The 16520-nt window shown below is 42.2% G+C and overlaps 1 protein-coding gene across 3 annotated transcripts in view; it reads left to right on the top strand.

Annotated features, from left to right (window-relative positions):
* LOC126418549 (protein transport protein Sec24C) overlaps positions 1-16520 on the top strand; it is a 124004-nt gene that overhangs the window by 13475 nt on the left and 94009 nt on the right. The window lies entirely within an intron of this gene.

Below are 16520 nucleotides of genomic sequence, written 5' to 3'. Positions count from 1 at the left end.
CGTGATGACCACTCTCCCGCTTTACGTGGTTATCGAGTATTCTGTCGGAACCATGCTGGCCCTGGGATAGCATCTGGTGGGGTCTGCACTTTGGTTTGCTCCGATGTCCTTAGTGACTGGATCCCCTTACGTACCACCTTGGAAGTGATAGCAGTTAGTGAAAACGACTGTGGCAATCACCATTTGCAATGTCTGCCTCCCTCCAGGTAGGCCACTTGCTTATGTTGCACTATCTACCTTAGTTCAGCAACTCCCGCCTCCGTTTCTCCTCCTTGGGGATTTCAATGCCCGCCATCCACTATGGGGGAGTGTCACATCGATGGGTCGGGGTATCCTAATCAACCAATTTGTCATGGACTTTGATTTGTGTCTCCTCAATGATGGTTCCCCTACCCACTTCAGTGCTGCTCATGGCACCTACTCTGCTATTGATCTCGCGATCTCCTCCCCTGCCCTCGTGGCTTCCCTACATTAGTCATCCCACGATGACCTTTGTGACAGTGACCACTTCCCAGTGACACTATCGTTCCCCTGCTACCACCAGGCAGACAGACCCCCATGTTGGGCATTACGCAGGGCTAATTGGCCTTTATACACGTTTGCTGTCTGCTTTGACACCTCCCTCTCAAATTCCATTGATGTAGTTGTGCAAGGCATCTCTGCCATTCTTCTTCGTGCTGCTGGTACTGCTGTACTCCTATCCACAGGGCCCCCTCGTCATTGGCTGGTACTGTGGTGGACCAAAGATGTCGCAGTCACTGTCCAGGACCACAGACGGGTGCTGCAACGATTTAAGCAACAACCCTCCCAGACTGACCACCTCACTTTTAAGCGTCTTTGTGCTAAGGCTCATTACATTATTAAGCGGAATAAAAAGGAATGCTGGGAGTGCTATGTTTCCTTGCTGTGGACATATGCCTCTTTATCACAGGTTTGGTCAAAGGCCCGTAGTGTTCTGGGCCGCCAACAACAGTCAACTGTCCAGGGTCTGAACATCCAAGGAGCTCTGTGCACTGATCCATTGGTCCTCGCAGAACATCTTGCGACACATTGTGATAGCATCCTACCCTCCTGCCCTTCTCCAGCAGAAATGCAGAATTGAGCGGACCCCCTCCATTTCATCGTGCACCTCGTTGAGCACTACAGTGTTCCTTTCACTGAATGGGTATTGGTGCAGGCTCTTAGCTCTTCACGAGACACAGCCACAGGGCCAGACTCCATTCACAATCAGATGATTCAACACTTGGACGTTCCCCAGAGGCATCAGCTCCTCAGGGTCTTCAATCACATCTGGCTCACAGGTGCTTTTCCATCAAAATGGCAAGACAGTGTATCCCCATCCTTAAGGCCGGGAAAATCCCAACATCTCTCAACAGCTACTGCCCTGTTGGCCTTACAAATGTGCTTTGTAAATTGCTTGAAAGGATGTTCAGTTCCAGATTATGTTGGGTGCTCGAATCTCGGGGCCTTTTGTCACCATATCAATGTTGCTTCCCGGCAGGACGATCTCCAACTGACCATTTACTCCGATTGGAATCAGCCATCCGACAGGCTTTTGTTCTTTGACCTATGTAAGGCGTACGACATGGCTTGGCGCCATCACATTTTAGTTACCCTCTGTGACTGGGGCTTCTGTGGTCCCCTTCAGATTTTTGTCCGTGAGTTTTTATCTTACCGGCTCTTACGGGTTCAAGTTGGCACTTCACTCAGCGCCCATCATATTCAGGAGAATGGTATCCCACAGGTTCTGTGCTAAGTGTCACGCTCTTCCTCATTGCCATAAATGGGCTTGTGACCTCTGTTGGGCCTCTGGTTACCACGCCACCTAAAGACTACTTGCCTGCAGAAGCTTAATGCTCTCCGCCTCCTGGCCCATATATCTTGGGGTGCAGACCGTTCCACTCTTGTCCATCTTTACCATGCTCTGGTTTTGTCCAGACTCGATTATAGTAGTCAGGTTTATGGCTCCACAGCTCCCTTCCACTTTGGAACTCCTTGACCCTGTCCATCATTGTGGGGGTGCGTCTGGCTATTGGTGCCTTTCGCACTGGTCCTGTTGATAGTCTCCTCATAGAAGCAGGGATTCCCCCTCTACACATCCGATGGAGCCAACTCCTTGTTTCTTATGCATTCGCCAATTCCCTGACCATCCTGTATACCCTGTGCTCTTCGCCGGTGAGGGATGTCTTCCTCCTAACACCCGCCTATGGGTGGGATTGCCTGTTGGCACGTGTATCACTACCCTCTGCGGGGATCTCCATCTGCACTCAGTAGGCTGTGCCCCGTGTCTTTCCTCCAGTCCCTCCCCCCCCCCCCCCCCCCCCTCTGGATGGTGCCTAGACCACGGATTAGGACTGCTCTCTTCCAGGGTCCTAAGGTCTCTGTTGCTCCTATGGTTTACTGGCGTCTTCTATGTGCCATCCTTGCAGACTTCCAGGGTGCCGCCATCTTTTACACTGATGGTTCTAAGACTACTGATAAGGTGGGATATGCTTTCATGTCTCCTACCAGCTTTGAGTACCATTTGTTGCCAGGACCATGTAGTGTATTTACAGCAGAGCTTCTAGCCATTTACAGGGTCCTCCTTTTTGTTTCTCAGGCCTCCCTCTGTAGTGTTTTAATTTGTTCTGACTCCATGAGCAGCCTGCAGGCTATCGATCGATGCTGCTCGCGTCACCCCTTGGTCTCTGCCATCCATGACCTTCTCTCTGCCCTTGGGCATGCTGCCTGTTCCGTCATCTTTCTCTGGGTCCCGAGTCATGTGGGAATCAATGGGAATGAATTGGCTGACCGTTTGGCTAGAGAAGCAGATACTTACCCCCCACCCCCAACCCTCCTTTTTCCAGTTTGTAGATTTGGTCTCGTCTTTTATGCTTATACTGTGTGTGTTTAATGTTCGTTCTTTTGTAATTTGACTCCTCTGACTGAATTCGTTCATTTTTATCAGACTCTTTCTTATGTAACCCCCTTTTGAATTGCGGGACTGATGATCTCGCTGTTTGGTCCCATACACACTCAATCAATCAATCCATTCATTCAAAATTTTTCAATAGTGAGGGCCGTGCAGGGTAGATTGTGCAACGTGGTGCATGTTGCACACACTGTGCAATCCTATCGTAAGTACCTTTGAACTTCCAGTCCATGGGGGAGGGGAGGGGGGGGTGAAGGAAGGGCCGTCAACTACCCGCGTAATCGTAGCCTCCTAACAACACAAGGAATGTATTGTTCGTACCAAAGTTGAAAACTTCCTAAGCACACAAACAACTATGTACTTGTTGTTACATGCCGTTACCATGCCAGCCAGTCATTGTTGTGGCTGAGTGGCACCCCCTGGGAGAGTCCTTGGTTAGCATGGGCAGTACATTATGTGCAGTGAAGAGAATCAAACTATCCATTCTGATAGCCCTAGTCCTCCATTGTCTCACCAGAGATAATAAATCATTACATTACAGAAAGGTGTCGCATTCGGGAGGACGTCGGTTCAATCCCACGTCCGGCCATCCTGATTTAGGTTTTCCGTGATTTCCCTAAATCGCTCCAGGCAAATGCCGGGATGGTTCCTTTGAAAGGGCACAGCTGACTTCCTTCCCCATCCTTCGCTACTCCGATGAGACCGATGACCTCGCTGTCTGGTCTCCTCCCTCCCAAACAAACCAACCAACCAACAAAAAGGTGTGCCTATCCCAACCCAAGCTGTAGGAGCAAAGTGGAATCAAAAGAAATATGTGAGAAATACTCCCCTCAGCACCTAGCTTATACCCGAACTGCTGTTTTTTATTCTATCGAGGAAATATTTGAGAAGTAATGTCATTTATCAGAATGCGAAGCACCTTCCTCTCGATTAAAATGGCATCCCTTACTCAGTCACAGGCAGTGCTCTCCTGTGAAAAGCACAATGTGACATTCCTACCACCATCTCCCCTCTCAAGAGCCTCTGTGTGGTCCAGAGTGTAAATTTCCATTGTGGTCTCACACTGCAAATAGCTGAAGAGTTTGCATGTTAACCTGGAACCGTGGGATTATGCATTTTGTCTGGTGTTTCCAGCAGGAGCCAAAACATAGTGTTGTGGATACTGGTGTTTTTACACTGGCTTTTGAAGTGGTTTGTTACCTGAAAAGCTAAAAGTAATGGTTTACCATTGTGATGTAAAACCACACATTCCATCTCCAGGTGGTGTTTTTAATGTTTGTGTTTTAGGCTTTTGTTTTCTTACTGCACAAAAAATGCCCTTTGTATAGACTGCAGACAGCTGTCATGTGAAAACACTCTACGAGTCTAACTGGCAGTACGTATTAGCAAATCGAAAGACTTGCACCCGCTGGAAGTTCTACACCGACAGGAGGCCCTAGTCACACGACATTTACATTTACAGCAGTGAAGGGCAATATTCCCCTTGATCTCTGAATTGACCCATTTTAAAGAAAGCCAGAGAGATACGAAGTACAAAACTGTTGTGTCTTTTGTATTTTGAAGTGAAGGAAAAATATGAACAGCTGTATCCCATTCAGATGACAAATTTCACTGACCTGGTGACAAAGTCCTCCTCTATAGTAAGAATAAAGACATCCACATTTCTCTGGGTCATCTTCCTGCAGGCCTACTTGGCAGACTAATAATGCTCTTTTATCTATTCCATATCTCTCTATCCAGTTTTCTCCAAATTCTGGATTCAACTATCTTTTCCATTTTTCATTTCCCTTTTCTTAACACAGCATTACTCATTATTCTGTTCTTTCCTCTTCACTCCATTCATCTGTCATCTGACTCAAGGTGGCACTGTGCTTACCAAAGTACTATCTTTGATCTCCTCTCCCTGATGCCTCCCCCTTTATCCTAACAAGGGGTGTGCCCCTATCGTTCTGGGTTTTTACTGACTTCAGTCTCCTTTCTAACATTCATCAACTTATTCCTTTCTCCTTCCCCTAAGTCTGAAATCTAGGATAATTTTTCATTTTTTGTAGAGCTGTCAGCAATACTCAGTTTTACTTGCTGAATGTAAGTACAAGCTAGCCAGTCTATCTCCCTGAAGTTTCAAAACTGGTTATTTAATCACAGCTGCCTGTTTACGTAGGTAATAACTGCTTTAAGCAGAAAAATGTAGTAATGTACTACAGTTGAGTGCATATGAAGTGAATATGTGCACTTAAATTTGTTTTAGTAATGGAATTTTCTCTTGTTTTAATTGTTATGCATTTTTGTGAGAATGTCCATAGTTGTTTGTTTCACATGCATATACTGTTTGCACTTAAGTCCTTCCAAAAATGCTTAAGGAGGAAATCATTACTAACACCATTCCCTAAGCAAATATTAAGTGTATATAACTCACTGTATAGGTTATCAATTTGATCACATTAGCATATTTTTCTGCAATATTCACGACATCCACACAACATATGTGAGCTCTATTCAAAAAATTCTTGAACGTTCATAATTTCGCGGCAATGGTATTGTGGAGCAAAATCTGATTGGCATCTCTGCACATGCTTGCATTTAATACTTAACTGCCAGGAAGTTTCATTGTTGTATTTAATGACCTGTCCTATATCTGTACAAGATGTCACAGGACCAAAACTAAATAAATAAAAGTAATTGTTCAATGCTGTCTTGAGCTGAACGTTGTCGCACAGTTTGCGAATTTTGAGATGGCATAGATAGAGGAGCAATGCATGTGCATTAAATTTTGCGTGAAACTCAGGGAAAGCTTTACAGACACACATCAAATGATGCCAGAAGCCTATGGTGATGAGTGCTTAAGCCGTACTCAGTGTTAAGAATGGATCACACAGTTTAAAAATGGCCGGATGGAAGTTAAAGGTGACCCTTGTTCAGGACACTCTTTGACTTCTACCAATGACACTCATGTCAGAAATGTCAATGAAACTGCATGCCAATTGAAGGCTAGCTGTCAGAGAGATTGCAGAAGAATGTAACATTTCAGTTGGGTCATGTCGTGAAATCTTGACATATCTTCGTGGAATGTGTCGTGTCGCCACCAAGTTCGTCCCACGGCTCATGAGTCAAGACCAGAAAGACCTTTGCATCACAATCCATGAAGAGCTTTTGTCGCGCAAATTAGAATGAGACGTTCCTTACCAGAATCATAACTGGTGATGAGACATGGTTCTAAGGTTGTGATGTTGAGACCAAGATTCAATCTTCGCAGTGGGTTGTCAAAGTTTCTCCAAGACCAATAAAAGCTCATCAGGTCAGGTCAAATGTTAAAGCCATGCTGATAGTTTTCTGACTTTGAAGGATTAGCTCATCATGTATTTGTGCCACAGGGACAAACTGTTAATTGATGGTGCTATCGGGACGTGTTGGGATGCCCGCGAGAAAATGTGAGAAGAAAACAGCCTGAAATGTAGTGAGACAATTCATGGCTCTTGCCTCACAATAACGCACTCGCTCAATCATCCCTGTTGGTGTATGACTATTGCACAAAAGAAATCACTATGCTGTCTCATCCTCTGGTCTCTCCAGACCCAGCCCCTATGGACTATTTTTGTTTCTTAAGTTGAAGGCCCCTTTGAAAGGATGAAGATTTACAGTGATAGACAAGATAAAAGAAAATTCACAGCTGGTGCTTCTCGCGACCCAGAAAGAGGCACATCAAGACTGCTTCTGGAAGTGGAAATCCCATTCGGAGCGGTGTAACAATTGTGGAGGAGAGTATTTTGAAGGAGACCATGCGTAATGTGTAAAAGGGAAGCATAGAAAAATTTAGTGGCCGGAGTTCCGAAATTTTTTGAACAGACCTCGTAAAGTGGTGTAAACTACTCAAATATTCATGTGCAGTGCTGCAGAAGTGGATGACATGTTGCTGGCAAATCTGATAGTGAAATAAAACAAGTGTAGCCTTCTGAAGATTGAAATAAAAGCCCAAGACTGTATATGGCAATAAAATAAAGCTTTTTGAAAGTATTTGTAGCAGATTGCATTTGCCATCCACAATCCTTCATTAACAGTTGCTATCTCCCTCAAATGTTTGTCGTAATAGAAATGTTGTATGTTGGGATTCCCTTGGGAAGGAAACAGCTGAGATTAGAGCAAGCTACAACAATTTCCACATCTGCATCTACATAAATACTTTGCAGTCTGCTGTACAGTATATGATGGAGTTACCCTGCACCACTACTAGTCATTTTCTTTCCTGCTCCACTAGCAAATAGAGCAAGGGAACAATGTATGTCTATATGCCTCCTTATGAGGCCTAATTTCATTATCATATCTCTGTGATCATTATACGCAATGTATGTTGGAGGCGGTAGAATTGTTCTGTAGTCAGTGTCAAATGCTGAGTATCTATATTTTGTCAATAGTGTTCCAAAAGAATGTCGCCTTCCCTCCAGGGATTCCCATTTGGGTCCCTGAAGCATGTATGTAACACTTTTGTGTTGTTCGAACCTGCCAGTAAAAAATCGAGCAGCCCACCTCTGAATTGCTTTAATGTCTTCCTTTAATCTGACCAGGTACGGGTCCCAAACACCTGAGCTGTACTCAAGAATACTCAAGAATTTACGGGTGAACCACACTTTCCTAGAATTCCCCCAATAAACCAAAGTTGACCATTTGTCTTCCCTACCACAATCCTCACATGCTTGTTCAATTTGATATCGTTCTACAGCTTTATGCCCAGGTGGTTAAACGACATGACAGTGTTAAGCAGGACACAACTAATGCTGTATCGAAACATTATGGGTTTCTCCTTTAAATCCATCATCATTTACTTATATTTTCCTCATTTAGAGCTAGCTGCCATTCAACACAACAGCTAGAAATTTGGTCTGTCATCTTGTATCCTCATCAGGCACTCAACTTTGACAATTTACCGTACACCACAGCATCATTAACAGTCACAGATTGCAGCCCACCCCACCTGCCAAATCATTTGTGTGTATAAAAAATAATAGTGGACCTGTTGCATTTTCCTGGTGCACTCCTGACGAAATCCTTGTCTCCATTGAACACTCGCTGTCGAGGACAATGTATTGGATTCTGTAACTTAAGAAGTCTTCAAGCCACTCTCATGTCTTGATCTTCTTTCATATGCTCGTACCTTTTTTAACAGCCTGCAAAGGGACGCCATGTCAACCCTTTCCATAAATCTAGAAATATGGAATCTACCTGTTGCTCCTCAGCTATAATTTACAGTATACCATGTGAGAGAAGGGTAAGCTGAGTTTTGCATGAGCGATGCTTTCTGAAACCATGCTGATTAGTTGACATGAGATTTTCGCTCTCAAAAAAATTTATTATATTCAACTGAGGTCAGGTGTACACAAGTAGTAGGGCACATGGACAGTTCAGCTTCCTGCACCACCTGATAGTGCCACTTGGTCCTGTGGTGGGCTGGAGCTGCTACGAGCTGCCCGACTCGCTTTCCCACACACGCATCACTGCGGCTTGTCTGCAAGGTTCCAAATGCTGCTGTTGTGCCTATTAAAGTGGAACACGTAGCCAGCCTTGAGCAACCAATGGCTTTTTACTCCTGATCGTCATGATGGAGAAAATATCTGTTGAAAACCATAGTGTTTTTTTGAAGTGATGTGGTGTGAAAACTGAGAAGACTTTATTCAGACATGTCGTCTCAAAAGACTCTGAGGACTGGTAGAAATATGTACCTTCTCTCATGTCCTTTCAGTTACAGTGCTCCATCTCTAAAATCATTGACAGTTATGGGACATTAACTTTCCTTCTTTGTTTCTAGAAGACAGAATCTTCAGATGTTTTAGGCCAGTGCTTTTCATTGTGTGTAACACAGCTACTTTTGTGTTTTTCACTGTTGTTTAAATCGAACAATATAACACTGGGTGCAAAGTGTCACAGTAGATAGCAGGCTGAACTGTCACAGAGGAGGGGGAATGTTCAAATCCCCATCCAGCCATCCATTTTAAGGTTTTAGTGATTTCACTAATCAGTTAAGCCATATGACAGCATAGGTCTTTGACACTGCTTTCTTTCCATGTCCTTGCACTATCAGAGTCTGCATTCCATCTCTAAAGACCTTGTCATGGGATATTAAATTCTAATCTTGCTTCCTTCTGTCATTGAGGATCAATTGCCCATCTTTAAAATTCATTAATAATTTGTAATGCTTTCTATATTTGACAGTATAATGCATGAACAGTCTTTTAGAGCTATCAACATTATCAGCAAAGTCATTATAATAATGTAAATGTTAGCTTTTCCCCATGAAAAATACATTTCACATCATATGTGGTGTATACAATTGATCCCAGCGCACTACTTTGGGGTATTCTTGATGCCACTTTAGCCATATCAGTGACACTGTCAACAGCCGTATGAATCGTAGGAACATTTTGAGCAAGCAGACTTTCATATGGTTGCAGCTTGCAGAATTTTTGTTATTCCTGCACAAAAATTTGAGTTTTCCGATAGATGTCATAATAAGTACTCAAAGAACATATTACATGATTCTACAACAAAACGGGCAGCAGTGGGTGTGATCAAAGGGAATGGGTATTGTCGTGTTGAACCGGGGGACTCTTATGTGAGGGCAAGTCCATACCACCACTGTGGGGTGAGAGCAAGATGGAAATGTGCATATTTGTCGATGATGGATATCACTGCCCTCCTCTGTTCTTAAACACTGTCTTAAGAGAAGTAGCTGCTGTAGTGCATGTGTCAACCAGGGTGCCAAAATGGTCTATTGTGCTTTCACTGGGTGATGATTTAAACACAGCAGCCCCCTTCCACCTAACCTCACAGCTCCCACAACTGTTCATCCTGGAGACTTCATTGCCCATATTGTGTTACAGGGCTCAATTACAACCTGTCCCAGTGACAAAAGTCAATTTAATCACCAATATTAATACTACAACAGAAATATTACTTCTATATCAGACCACTATTGAAGATTGCACATTTTATTTTAAGTAGCTAGAGTACTTGTAGAGTTCTTTCAATTCTCAGGAAATACTCCTCTCATGTTGTGTAAACTCGCTTCTCATATTTCGGAAATGGAATGGAGAAAGCTCTAACAACTGATACAATGGGACATACATAGTGGTTTGCAGCATATAGAAATAGATGTAGATTACAAGAAATAACACAACATGTAGGTGAACATTAGGTTATTAACAGCTTTGTCAATCTGAAATGTACTTGGAGGCTGATTACAGCGTACTGACAAAAATCATAATTAATTGTGTTACATTTCAAAGTCTCAATACACAGAATACAATGTTACAAAGTGGTTTTTTAGAAAACTCTGTGAAGGCTTCCTGTATGCAAATCAGCAGTGGCCTGAAATTGTGGTGCATAGCCAAATTCTCTTTATTTGTTACTCATTTCAGCAGTTGCTCACCATTGCCTATCCAATGCCCAGGAGCCTCTGGATATAGAATTCCGCAAGTGCCGTTCTTGTACAAAGCTAACGATATTTTCATTAACAGTTTCATTCTTCACCAGTATAAAAATATTTAGAAATTACATAAAGTCACACTCAATTTCACACAACTATAACGTCATAGATGCTGGTTGTCATGTGTTTATCAAGTCTGATTTTGTACCATCACAGTTTTCTACAATAGGCCATATTTTCTGTCTAACACTGTACTACTTCATTCACTAAATGTTATGTAGTAATGATGCTACAGTCACCCTGTTTACATGGGGCTCTCAAAACCAGATTATGTAAACAGATATCCCAGTACCGCTTCTGGGTGGTCATGTAAACACTTCAAAATCAATTATGGAAGTCTGCTTCTAGTTGTCAGTTTTCAAATTTGGCAGTCAGTTTTTGTTCCCTTGTAAACACAACCAGTTTTGAAACGTGCTTGGGTTGTCAAGTTATTTCTTGTTTTCAGAATATTCGTTTAATATGGACTTATTGTGTGGTGAAGGAGAAGCAGAAATATTAGACTGAGCATGAAACTGTCTTCCTATAATATTTAAGGGAAGAGAAATAACAATTGTTTTGATTGAATCAGAAACTGGATCAGCTATTTTCCAGGCACCATATTTAACTAGGCTAGCAAATCTGCTTCAGACCTCAACATGTAAACAAGGTAGCAAAATACGGTATCCGAAATTCAGTTTTCTTCTTTCGGAAGATGTGTCGCATGTAAACATAGTGAATTAGAAATGAAACATTATTATGAGTGTAATCCCAAAAGTAAGGTCTCCTATTTTTTTTATAAGTACATAGACCTGTTTATTTATAAAATGGCTTACATCAGTTTACAGCTTGAACATTTAGCTATTTTTCGACATAATCACCATTTCTGTCGATGCATTTTTGTAGACGCTGTGGCAGTTTTTGCATGCCCATATCATACCAGCTCACAGCCATGCTGTTCAGAAAGTTATGAACCTCTTCTTTCACCTCGTCGTCGGAGCTGAATCGCTGGGACCACAATTGACGCTGACAGGTACTGTGAGACTCTGAACAAACTCAAATGGGCAATGCAGAACAGGAGAAGAGGAATGTTGGCAGGTGCGTACACATTCTCCATTACAACACTCGCCCAAACATTGCTCGGCAACCCATTGCTCTATTGCAACAGTTTCAGTGGAACATAATCACCCACCCACCCTATCCTGACTTGGCCCCAGTGAATATCACCTGTTCCCTAGGTTAAAAGAACATTTGGCCGGAAAGCGATTCAGCTCCACCGACGAGGTGAAGGAAGAGGTTCATAACTTTCTGAACAGTGTGGCGGCTAGCTGGTATGACATGGGCATGCAAGAACTGCCACAGCATCTACAAAAATGCATCGACAGAAACGGTGATTATGTTGAAAAATAGCTAAATGTTAAAGCTGTAAACTGATGTAAACCATTGTAGAAATAAACAGGTCTATGTCCTTATAAAAAAAATAGGAGACCTTACTTTTGGGATTACCCTCATAAGATTGTTATTGCCATTGCTAATGCTATTACTTCCACTTTCATCATCAATATTGCTATTACTATATCTTCTCAGTGCTAATTTGCTAAATCCAAAGGTCAAGGCTTTGATCCCCAGTTAATTTTAGTATTTTTATCTCGGCAAAAATAATCAATTTTTGAAAATATAATGTGATTGGATAGGTAAATAATCTACTCAACAAGCATTGGCAGGAGAACACACATAAAAGTATAGTGACGATTCAGAAGTATTGAAGGGAAAGGAAGAGGTATGAAGGAAAAGGACTGATGAGGTTTAGGAAATGAGGAGAGTTTGCAGCAGTCACCCAGAACCCTCTGTCAGAAGAGACTTACCGAACTGTATGAGAAGCCCTGATCTGACTCTCCTTGTTTCCTAAACCTGCATCAACTCTTTTGTCAGGAGGAGGTACCACTGACTCTGAAAGCTTGCAAATTTCAGTACTTTTATGTGTGTTCTCCTACTGCTGCTTGGTGAGTAGATCTTTTATCTATCCAATTATGTTGTAGTATTTTTATCAGTTATTCATCATTTCTTTTACTCTATCAATGTTTGTTAATGTGTGAAATGCTACAGTTCAGATTCCATTTTAAACGATAAATCATCCTATAACTGAGTAGTCCAGTTTAAAAATCAGAGAATGATGACACACCACGTCAACAAGAACCGTGTGTAGTAAAGCACTGTGGTGTTCAAAAATAGTCTCTGGGTATTTTGTGTAGACAGTGATAGGAACTGGCTTAAGCCAGAGATAAATTCTGCCGAAATTTTTACAAAGGTACAGACGGTGTTTAGAAAGGATAGATTGCATGCAACCGGTGGTGGAGTGTTCATCGCTGTTAGTAGTAGTTTATCCTGTAGTGAAGTAGAAGTGGATAGTTCCTGTGAATTATTATGGGTGGAGGTTACACTAAACAACCGAACTAGGTTAATAATTGGCTCCTTTTACCGACCTCCCGACTCAGCAGCATTAGTGGCAGAACAACTGAGAGAAAATTTGGAATACATTTCACATAAATTTTCTCAGCATGTTATAGTCTTAGGTGGAGATTTCAATTTACCAGGTATAGACTGGGACACTCAGATGTTTAGGACGGGTGGTAGGGACAGAGCATCGAGTGACATTATACTGAGTGCACTATCCGAAAATTACCTCGAGCAATTAAACAGAGAACCGACTCGTGGAGATAACATATTGGACCTACTGATAACAAACAGACCCGAACTTTTCGAATCTGTATGTACAGAACAGGGAATCAGTGATCATAAGGCCGTTGCAGCATCCCTGAATATGGAAGTTAATAGGAATATAAAAAAAGGGAGGAAGGTTTATCTGTTTAGCAAGAGTAATAGAAGGCAGATTTCAGACTACCTAACAGATCAAAACGAAAATTTCTGTTCCGACACTGACAATGTTGAGTGTTTATGGAAAAAGTTCAAAGCAATCGTAAAATGCGTTTTAGACAGGTACGTGCCGAGTAAAACTGTGAGGGACGGGAAAAACCTACCGTGGTACAACAACAAAGTTAGGAAACTACTGCGAAAGCAAAGAGAGCTCCACTCCAAGTTTAAACGCAGCCAAAACCTCTCAGACAAACAGAAGCTAAACGATGTCAAAGTTAGCGTAAGGAGGGCTATGCGTGAAGCGTTCATTGAATTCGAAAGTAAAATTCTATGTACCGACTTGACAGAAAATCCTAGGAAGTTCTGGTCTTACGTTAAATCAGTAAGTGGCTCGAAACAGCATATCCAGACACTACGGGATGATGATGGCATTGAAACAGAGGATGACACGCGTAAAGCTGAAATACTAAACACCTTTTTCCAAAGCTGTTTCACAGAGGAAGACCGCACTGCAGTTCCTTCTCTAAATCCTCGCACAAACGAAAAAATGGCTGACATCGAAATAAGTGTCCAAGGAATAGAAAAGCAACTGGAATCACTCAATAGAGGAAAGTCCACTGGACCTGACGGGATACCAATTCGATTCTACACAGAGTACGCGAAAGAACTTGCCCCCCTTCTAACAGCCGTGTACCGCAAGTCTCTAGAGGAACGGAGGGTTCCAAATGATTGGAAAAGAGCACAGATAGTCCCAGTCTTCAAGAAGGGTCGTCGAGCAGATGCGCAAAACTATAGACCTATATCTCTTACGTCGATCTCTTGTAGAATTTTAGAACATGTTTTTTGCTCGCGTATCATGTCATTTCTGGAAACCCAGAATCTACTATGTAGGAATCAACATGGATTCCGGAAACAGCGATCGTGTGAGACCCAACTCGCCTTATTTGTTCATGAGACCCAGAAAATATTAGATACAGGCTCCCAGGTAGATGCTATTTTTCTTGACTTCCGGAAGGCGTTCGATACAGTTCCGCACTGTCGCCTGATAAACAAAGTAAGAGCCTACGGAATATCAGACCAGCTGTGTGGCTGGATTGAAGAGTTTTTAGCAAACAGAACACAGCATGTTGTTATCAATGGAGAGACGTCTACAGACGTTAAAGTAACCTCTGGCGTGCCACAGGGGAGTGTTATGGGACCATTGCTTTTCACAATATATATAAATGACTTAGTAGATAGTGTCGGAAGTTCCATGCGGCTTTTCGCGGATGATGCTGTAGTATACAGAGAAGTTGCTGCATTAGAAAATTGTAGTGAAATACAGGAAGATCTGCAGCGGATAGGCACTTGGTGCAGGGAGTGGCAATTGACCCTTAACATAGACAAATGTAATGTATTGCGAATACATAGTAAAAAGGATCCTTTATTGTATGATTATATGATAGCGGAACAAACACTGGTAGCAGTTACTTCTGTAAAATATCTGGGAGTATGCGTGCGGAACGATTTGAAGTGGAATGATCATATAAAATTAATTGTTGGTAAGGCGGGTACCAGGTTGAGATTCATTGGGAGAGTGCATAGAAAATGTAGTCCATCAACAAAGGAGGTGGCTTACAAAACACTCGTTCGACCTATACTTGAGTATTGCTCATCAGTGTGGGATCCGTACCAGGTCGGGTTGACGGAGGAGATAGAGAAGATCCAAAGAAGAGCGGCGCGTTTCGTCACTGGGTTATTTGGTAACCGTGATAGCGTTACGGAGATGTTTAATAAACTCAAGTGGCAGACTCTGCAAGAGAGGCGCTCTGCATTGCGGTGTAGCTTGCTCGCCAGGTTTCGAGAGGGTGCATTTCTGGATGAGGTATCGAATATATTGCTTCCCCCTACTTATACTTCCCGAGGAGATCACGAATGTAAAATTAGAGAGATTAGAGCGCGCACGGAGGCTTTCAGACAGTCGTTCTTCCCGCGAACCATACGCGACTGGAACAGGAAAGGGAGGTAATGACAGTGGCACGTAAAGTGCCCTCCGCCACACACCGTTGGGTGGCTTGCGGAGTATCAATGTAGATGTAGATGTAGATATAACTCACAGCTGTACTTATTACTTACTTATTACTTTATTTAGACTATCCATGTACAGTTGCTTTTTTATTATTTAAAAGAGTCAGTGACAGGTTTTCACTGTGATTTAAGATGCACCTAATATAAATACATAGACAGCTGATTGTACACCCATAGTTTAATTTATAGTGAATTTTTACTTTTGCATATAGTTGTATATTGTAATTAGACATTAAATGTTTGTAATATCATTGAGCCTGTAACTTAAGATCGTTGGACAATTCTACTAAGTGATAGGGCTTGTTCCAGATACATTATAAGAAATGTAGGTTTGTATTATATAATTCAGTGCCTAACAGACTTTGGTGTGATAACAGATTTGTATTCTTTTTACATCTTCTTGTGATTACCACCTCTGTAATTATTTCCATTACCTTTATGATGGATAACAACAGAAAACTTGTGTACCCCTACCACGCTCAAATGATCACTAATTATCATAACAGCTTTTGCAACAGAGGTACCTCACATCACCCGATGGCATCCTTGTCCATAGATGTTGAAAGTGGGTTGGCCATCTTGAAGTTGTCTTAATCCAAACCTCTTTTGGATGTGTGGGAAATAGTTGTTGGTCCCTCTTTCTTCTTCAGGATTTATGACAAAGAAATTTTGAATATAAATTTAAGCATTAGGAAGACATTAGTGAAGGTGTTTGTGCAGAGTGTAGCCTTACATGGAAGTGAAATATGGATGTTATAAACATTTCAGAAAGGAGGGAATAGAAGCTTTTGAAATGTGGTGCTACAGAAGAATGCTGAAAATTAGATGATAGATCAGATAGCAAATGAGGTGATGCTGAATTAAACTGAAAAAAAAAAAGAATTTTGTCACAATGTGTGTGAAAGATAAGATTGGTTGATAAGGCACTGCCTTAAGGCATTGAGAAATTGTGATTTTGGTAATGAAACGTGTGTTGGGGGAGGGGGGGATGAGTTTGGGGGATTGCAAGGAAGACAAAGGCTTGAGCACAGTAAGCAGATTCAGATGGATTTAAGTTGTGGTAGTTATGCAGGTTTGTACAAGACAGACTATTGTGGAGAGCCACTTCAAACTAAGTGTTCAGATTGAAGACAGCATTGACAACACACTGTCATATCTAGCTGAGCTGCTTATTTTCTGCATTACTTTTCTGCCTCTTTCACCCACTTCTACACAATT

Source organism: Schistocerca serialis, chromosome 1 (genome assembly GCF_023864345.2).
Source record: "Schistocerca serialis cubense isolate TAMUIC-IGC-003099 chromosome 1, iqSchSeri2.2, whole genome shotgun sequence".
NCBI classification, from domain to species: Eukaryota; Metazoa; Arthropoda; class Insecta; order Orthoptera; family Acrididae; genus Schistocerca; species Schistocerca serialis.
The sequence above is the reverse complement of the archived record's forward strand: the minus strand, read 5'-3'. Positions and strand labels throughout refer to the sequence as shown.